General features: G+C 39.4%; 1 non-coding gene across 1 annotated transcript; it reads right to left on the bottom strand.

Annotated features, from left to right (window-relative positions):
* Positions 1-6820: 6820 nt before the first annotated feature.
* Positions 6821-6893, bottom strand: TRNAG-CCC (transfer RNA glycine (anticodon CCC)). Its single transcript has one exon. It is a non-coding gene; the product is annotated as a tRNA-Gly (tRNA).
* Positions 6894-7444: the final 551 nt, after the last annotated feature.

Genomic DNA, 7444 nt, shown 5'->3' with positions numbered 1-7444 from the left:
GGGATTGGTTCCAGTACTCTCACGAAAACCACAATCTGAGGATGCTCAGGTCCCGTATATAAAATAGTAGTGTTTGCACATAACCTACACACATCCTCCTATTCATCTCTAGATTACTTATCATATCTAATAAACACAAATGCTATGTAAATACAATGTAAATGCAATATAAATAGTTGTCGATTTGTGGGAAATTCAAGTTTTGCTTTTTGGAATTTTCTGGAAAAATGCTTTTGGACCCTGGTTGGTTGAATCTGAGAGATGTGGAGCTCACAGATATGGAGAGCTCCCCCGCCCGCCATACACGCATAATACACTCTCAACAAGCATCAAAAGAATTCATTTGAATCAGTTCTAATGAGATGGATGAAACTGGAGCCCATTGTACAGAGTGAAGTAAGCCAGAAAGATAAAGAACATTACAGCATACTAACACATATATATGGGATTTAGAAAGATGGTAACGATAACCCTATATGCAAAACAGAAAAAGAGACACAGAAGTACAGAACAGACTTTTGAACTCTGTGGGAGAAGGTGAGAGTGGGATGTTTCGAAAGAACAGCATGTCTATTATCTATGGTGAAACAGATCACTAGCCCCGGTGAGATGCATGAGACGAGTGCTCGGGCCTGGTGCACTGGGAGGACCCAGAGGAGTCGGGTGGAGAGGGAGGTGGGAGGGGGGATCGGGATGGGGAATACGTGTAACTATATGGCTGATTCGTGTTAATGTATGACAAAACCCACTGAAATGTTGTGAAGTAATTGGCCTCCAACTAATAAAATAAAATAAAATAAAATAAAATAAATTAAAAAAAATAAATAAAATAAAATAAAATAAAATCCATGATAGAAAAAAAAAAACACAAGCATCAAAGGCATTGAGAGGGAAAAATAATGATCACCATCAGGGCCACTGTGTGCATCTCTGTAGGTTGCACTCTGTACATCTCCTAGAATTAAGGGGACCGTTTACATTAGAGACTCAGGAGAGATTATGTGATTGATGCCTCCCTGAAGATTCACAGTGCCCAGTCTATACTTTGGGACCAGTGAACACATCAGAAGAGGGCCTTGAGATTGCCATTTTAGGACAAATCCATTTCTTGGTGATCTATTATCTCTGCTGTGCTAATACTTCAAAAAATTGTATAATATCTGCAGTGAATGTATTTGAGGGAAGATTAAAAGAAACACCAATTAAGGATATTCAGATTTCTCTCTGAAATAAAAGAAACTGTCTTTGTTGAAAAAAAATTCAATGAAGCTTTCGTGTACTCTTAGGCATATCAAGTTTATTTCTGTTGAAATTAATCAGATTTTCTCAAAGCATTTCCTGGGAAATATGAAACCGATTATACCCACACTGATGAAAATGTTTTTCCCACATTGGTCAATATGAATCAGCTTATTCTTTCACTTCATTGCTTAAGATAATTACTTGTGTTTGTGAAGAATGCCTCCCTTACCTAGAAATTTCCAAGGCAGAATTTTAAACTGAGTATGATAAAATTACCCTCCAGTTTCATGCAGAACTTTAGGAGTAAAGTTTGAATTTAGGAAACCAGAACGCAGTATTTATTTTTAAATAAGAAAGGGAATTCTTCCTCTCCCTATTTTCTTTCCTTTTCCTCTTGCTTTTCTTTCCTTTTCCTTTCTTCCCTGGCTTGAAGTCAACATGGTGGCTGAGCAAATAAATAGATAAGTATGCTGAGGATAATGGTAGCCAAATTTCTCACTGCCAGAGAAGATATTGACAAATGCAGAAGAAAGAAGGTTAGAAAGAACCCATTGGTGTTGGATTAGAACTGAAGACAGCAGTATACATTTGTGGTTTTATAATATATTTATATACACAGAGGGATATAAATATGTATAAATGTATGTGTGTGTACACATATGTGTATGTGTATATATACATATATTTTCTAGTTCTGTCTATTGAGAGCCAAAAAGCAAGGACACCCCAGGAGCAATGAGTACACGGAGTATTCAGATCTTGGTACTTCAATATCATCCTTTCTAAAATGAACTAGAGCTTCTTGGAGAAATAGCCAATTCCAAGGTTTGGAGACAGGAAATGTTTAAGATGAACCTGAAATATCTTACTGTATCTGTAGGTAAGAATATACAAGAACCAGCTTGAAGGAGATCCCACTTACCAAATAGGGGCAATTTGAGCATGAAAATAGAGATGGTACCAAATTATCAATGCAATCCATTGAATAAATTGGAAATCTATGACACAATACTGACATAAAAAATAGTAAATAACGAGGGAATAGAGGTGGGAATTCAGGTGGGAGTCTAATAGATACTAATGATGGTAAGTGCAGATTTGGCAAGAAATAAGATTTGGGTGTAGTTACAAAATACTAGTCAATTAACAAAGAGAAATGAGTGAACTTAAGGTATAAAAACTATAGATACCAATTTGATCAACTGACCAAGGTTAATTTCGTCAGTGAGGGGGACAGATCAACATGATGCAATCCCATTTGTAAGACACAGAAAAGAACATTGTTTCTGGGGTATTCCTGGCAAGAATGCATGAACAGGGCTTGATCATGAGAACAGTGGACCCAGATTGAAAGTCATTCTGCAGAATGAAAAGCCTGCCATACTTTTATACTTCTAAGTATAACTGACATACAGTATAGGAAAACTCTGCTCCAAGTTGGAGGAGTCTGAAGTGACGACTAAATGATAATTAAATGCAAAGCATATTCCCAGACCAGAAGGAAAAGAGACATTATTGTGAAGCTGAAAAATTTGAAAGGGATCTGTATATTGAATCTGTGCTGTGCTGACTGAAAACTTTAGACGCTGATTCTGTAAGAGGATGTCCTTGTTTTTAGAAACACGCTAGACTGTTTAGGGATAATGGAATATCATGTCTATCGTTATCATGACTAATGGTAGTGGGGATATGTATAAAGAATATAGATGATGGAGTAGTAACAATTAAGGAACCCAAGAAAAGGAAGTTCAGGACATTTTTTTGTATTTTTTAAGTATCTTTTAAAAATACCATTTTTAAAAAGCTTAAATAAATAGGGGGAACAGAATGATTTTAAAAAATGGTAAAATAAATAACACTGTTACTTTTCACTTATTTAGTACCAAGCACTGTATATACCTATAAGGTACATACCTTTAGAAGAATAATCTAGACAGATATTATTGTGGCTTCTTTAAAGAGGAAATAACAGACTGAGAGAGATTAAGTTATTTGCTTAAAGTCACTCTGGTAATTAGGTGATGGTTTCTGTTCAGTTGCTAAGCTGTGTTTGACTCTTTGTAACCCCTTGGACTATACCTGCCAGGCCCCTCTGTCCATGGGATTTCCCAGGCAAGCATACTGGAGGGGGTTACCATTCCTTCTCCAGGGGATCTTCCTGACCCAGGGATGGAACCTGAGTGAGTCACCTGAGAAGCCCCTTAGATGCAGAGATGAAATGCAAACCCCGGAGACCTGATCCCTAAGCTCACAGTCTCATTGTCTTTGCTGTGCTGCCTCTGTGTGGAATAACACAAAGGGTATTATGTTACTACCGTTATTACTAAACACCTCCTAGGAGCTAGATGCTGTGCTAAGTGCGTTCTCAAACTTTATGATCTTTGTCTTTACACTTAGTTCCGTGATACCCAGATAAATTTGATTGACAGAGTTGAAGCTGATATTTCAGACCCAGTGCTATTTGGCTTTAAAACTCCTGCTCATTTACACCAAGAAAAGAGAAATCTTTTTATCAGATAGTCATAGTGGAAAAGACATCAGTTCAGTTCAGTTCAGTCGTTCAGTCGTGTCCGACTCTTTGCAACCCCATGAACCGCAGCACACCAGGCCTCCCTGTCCGTCACCAACTCCCAGAACCCACCCAAACCCATGTCCATCGTGTCAGTGATGCCATCCAACCATCTCATCCTCTGTCGTCCATTTCTCCTCCTGCCTTCAATCTTTCCTAGCATCAGGGTCTTTTCCCATGAATCAGTTCTTCACAACAAGTGGCCAAAGTATTGGAGTTTCAGCTTTAGCGTCAGTCCTTTCAATGAATATTCAGGATTGATTTCCTTTAGGATGGACTGGTTGGATCTCCTTGCAGTCCGAGGATCTCTCAAGAGTTTTTTCCAACACCAACAGGTCAGAAGCATCAATTCTTCAGCACTCAGCTTTCTTTATAGTCCAACTCACACATCCATACAAGACTACTGAAAAACTGTAGCTTTTGACTAGACGAACCTTTGTTGGCAAAGTAATGTCTCTGCTTTTTAATATGCTGTCTAGGTTGGTCATAGCTTGTCTTCCAAGGAGCAAGTGTCTTTTAATTTCATGGCTGCAGTCACCATCTACAGTGATTTTGGAGTCCCCCCAAAATAAAGTCTGACTATTTCTGTTGTTTCCCCATCTATTTGCTATGAAGTGATGGGACCGGATGCTGTGAGCTTAGTTTTCTGAATGTTGAGTTTTAAGCCAGCTTTTTCACTCTCCTCTTTCACTTTCATCAAGAGGCTCTTTAGTTCTTCTTTGCTTTCTTCCATAAGGGTGGTGTCATCTCTGATTCGGGGGTTATTTTTATTTCTCCCAGAAATCGTGATTCCAGCTTGTGCTTCATCCAGCCCAGCATTTTGCATGATGCACTCTGCATATAAGTTAAATAAGCAGGTTGGCTTAAAACTCAAGATTCAGAAAACTAAGATCATGGCATCTGGTCCCATCACTTCATGGCAAATAGATGAGGAAACAGTGGAAACACACCCTCTCCAGGATTTGTTATTTTAAGGCATTTTAATGATAGCCATTCTGACTGGTGTGAGGTTGTAGTTTTGATTTTATCTAATAATTAGCGATTTTGAGCATTTTTTAATGTATCTGTTGGCCATCTGTATGACATTCCCATTTTTTAAAAGGCCTGTGTTTTTATATGTAACTTTATTTATTTGCTTATTTTTGCCTGTGTTGAGTCTTTGTTGCTGTGTAGGCCTTTCCTTAGTTGCGGGGAGCAGCAACAACTCTCTAGTTGTGACGTGCGGGCTTCTCATTGCAGTGGCTTCTCTTGTGGCAGAGCAAGGACCCTAGGGAGCACGGGATTCCGTGGTTGCAGTTCCCAGGTCTAGAGCACAGGCTCAATAGTTGTGGCCCAGGGCTGCACATGTGGGATCTGCAGCATGTGGGATCTTCCCGGATCGGGGCTCACACCCATGTACCCTGCGTTGGCAGGCAGACTCTACCCCTGAGCCACCGGGGAAGACTGACATGCCCAGTTTTGATCTCTGTGTCCAGTGTTCACTGTCTAAGTCCCAGGGTGAGACTGAGGGAGAAATGCATCCCCCAGTGAAAAACTGGGGTGAGTAAAAGGTAGCAACAAAACCAAAACATGGAGAAGTCTGTGTATGCCTGCAGAGCTCCTGGAAATAGAAAAGGTGGTCTTTCTTTGTGTTGGGGACTCTAGTTCTAAAGTCAGAGTGTTTGGATCACTCCCTGACCTGTTGGGCAAATGATTTAACCATTCTGTTTCTTAGTTTCCTCATCTGTGAAGTTAGGATAGTACCAACATTTTCCTCACACTGACTTACGTGAATCCAGATACACATCTGGCATCTAATCATCATTCCATAAAAGCTAAAGTAGATGACTCTCATTTTTAACCCTGAGGCACAGCTTGAAATTTGCCAACCACCACTATAATTTTTTAAAAATATGGCCATGTCCTTCAATAATTACAAATTATTATTACTACACTTAACGTCCAAAGAGAGGATTGTTGAATAAATAAATAGTGATAGGGAAAAAGGGAGAAAACCAGAGTATTTTTTTAAATTTAGACTTATTAACCACATTTAACATGTAGATTTCATTGAGATCCTGACTCACAATTTTAAAATAATATCAATGTAACAGGACCACTGGAAATTTTAACATTGACAAGATATTTTGATGGTATTAAGGAAATAGTCTTAATTTTACTGTTGAGGTAATTCCATTGTGATTGTGTATTTAAAAGTTCTTAATTAAAAAAAAAGTTCTTAATCATTTAGAGGCAGATGCTGTGGTGTTTATGAAATGGTAATGTTGTGTAGTTATTTACTTTAAAATTATGACAAAATAAAGTATTATAGAAGCTAGGTGGTGGAAACATGGACATTTATTATTCTACCAAGTTTTATGTTTATTCAGAATAGCTCATTATAAAAAGTTATAAAGAAAAGAGAGAGGTGCAAAGTCAGGCCTGAGAGGAACTCAAAGACCTGTCTCCTTCATGCAGTTTCTTCACTTGTAATTGAAGGAGTCATGCTAGATCCGTGCTTTTACAAACTTTAAAAATTTTGGTAACAAAAAATACTTTTGTTCAAATGGTCTCTCTACAGAAGTTCAATATCTGAAACAAATATAAAGACAGCTGCATGATTTGAAAGGGAAGACTGAAAGATATCAGTGACCCTTGGCCACCAGAGAGTTATTCAGGGAGGGTGGGGTAATCATCCTCTCTGAAGTCTGTGAGATCCTGGTAACACAGGATAAAAGCCAATGAACTGCATGATGATGGTGGTGATAATGATGACGCTATAAAAATAATTTATGGGTACTTCTCTGGTGGTCCAGTGGCTAAGACTCCACACTTCAAATTCCCCATCCCTCATTGGGGAACTAAGATCCTGAATGCCTCATGGCACGGCCAAAAAACTTAAAAAAAAAAAAGCCAATAAAAACTGTTTTTGATTAAAAAATTTTTTTTTAATATTTATTTACTTATTTGGCTGCATAGGAGTCTTAGTTGTGGCATGAAGGATCTTTAGTTGTGGCATGTGGGATCTAGTTCCCTGACCAGGAATTGAGCCTGGGCCCCCTGCATTGGGAGCGCAGTGTCTTAGCCACTGGACCACCAGGGAAGTCCCTGATTAAAAAAATTTTTTTAAACCAAGCTTTAAAAGTATTTTATGGAGTACTTACTAAATTAGGCACCATTAGGAACATCATGGGAGAAGGCAATGGCACCCCACTCCAGTACTCTTGCCTGGAAAATCCCATGGACGGAGGAGCCTGGTAGGTTGCAGTCCATGGGGTCGCTAAGAGTCGGACACAACTGAGCGACTTCACTTTCACTTTTCACTTTCATGCATTGGAGAAGGAAATGGCAACCCACTCCAGTGTTCTTGCCCGGAGAATCCCAGGGATGGGGGAGCCTGGTGGGCTGCCGTCTATGGGGTCACACAGAGTTGGACACGACTGAAGCGACTTAGCAGCAGCAGCGGCAGGAGCATCATGTGATTATTAATATCATTTACTCCTCACAGCAGCCCAGGAGGGAGATGGGATTTTCATCCTCCTGCTGTAGATGAGCAAACTGTCTCTGTCCAGTATCATATCGCTGGCCACATAGAGCCACGGCCTCCACCTTGGTTCACTGTCACACACTTGGTCATACGAGTCCTACCCCTGC

This window comes from Muntiacus reevesi, chromosome 4, assembly GCF_963930625.1.
Source record: "Muntiacus reevesi chromosome 4, mMunRee1.1, whole genome shotgun sequence".
Classification (NCBI taxonomy): domain Eukaryota; kingdom Metazoa; phylum Chordata; class Mammalia; order Artiodactyla; family Cervidae; genus Muntiacus; species Muntiacus reevesi.
The sequence above is the reverse complement of the archived record's forward strand: the minus strand, read 5'-3'. Positions and strand labels throughout refer to the sequence as shown.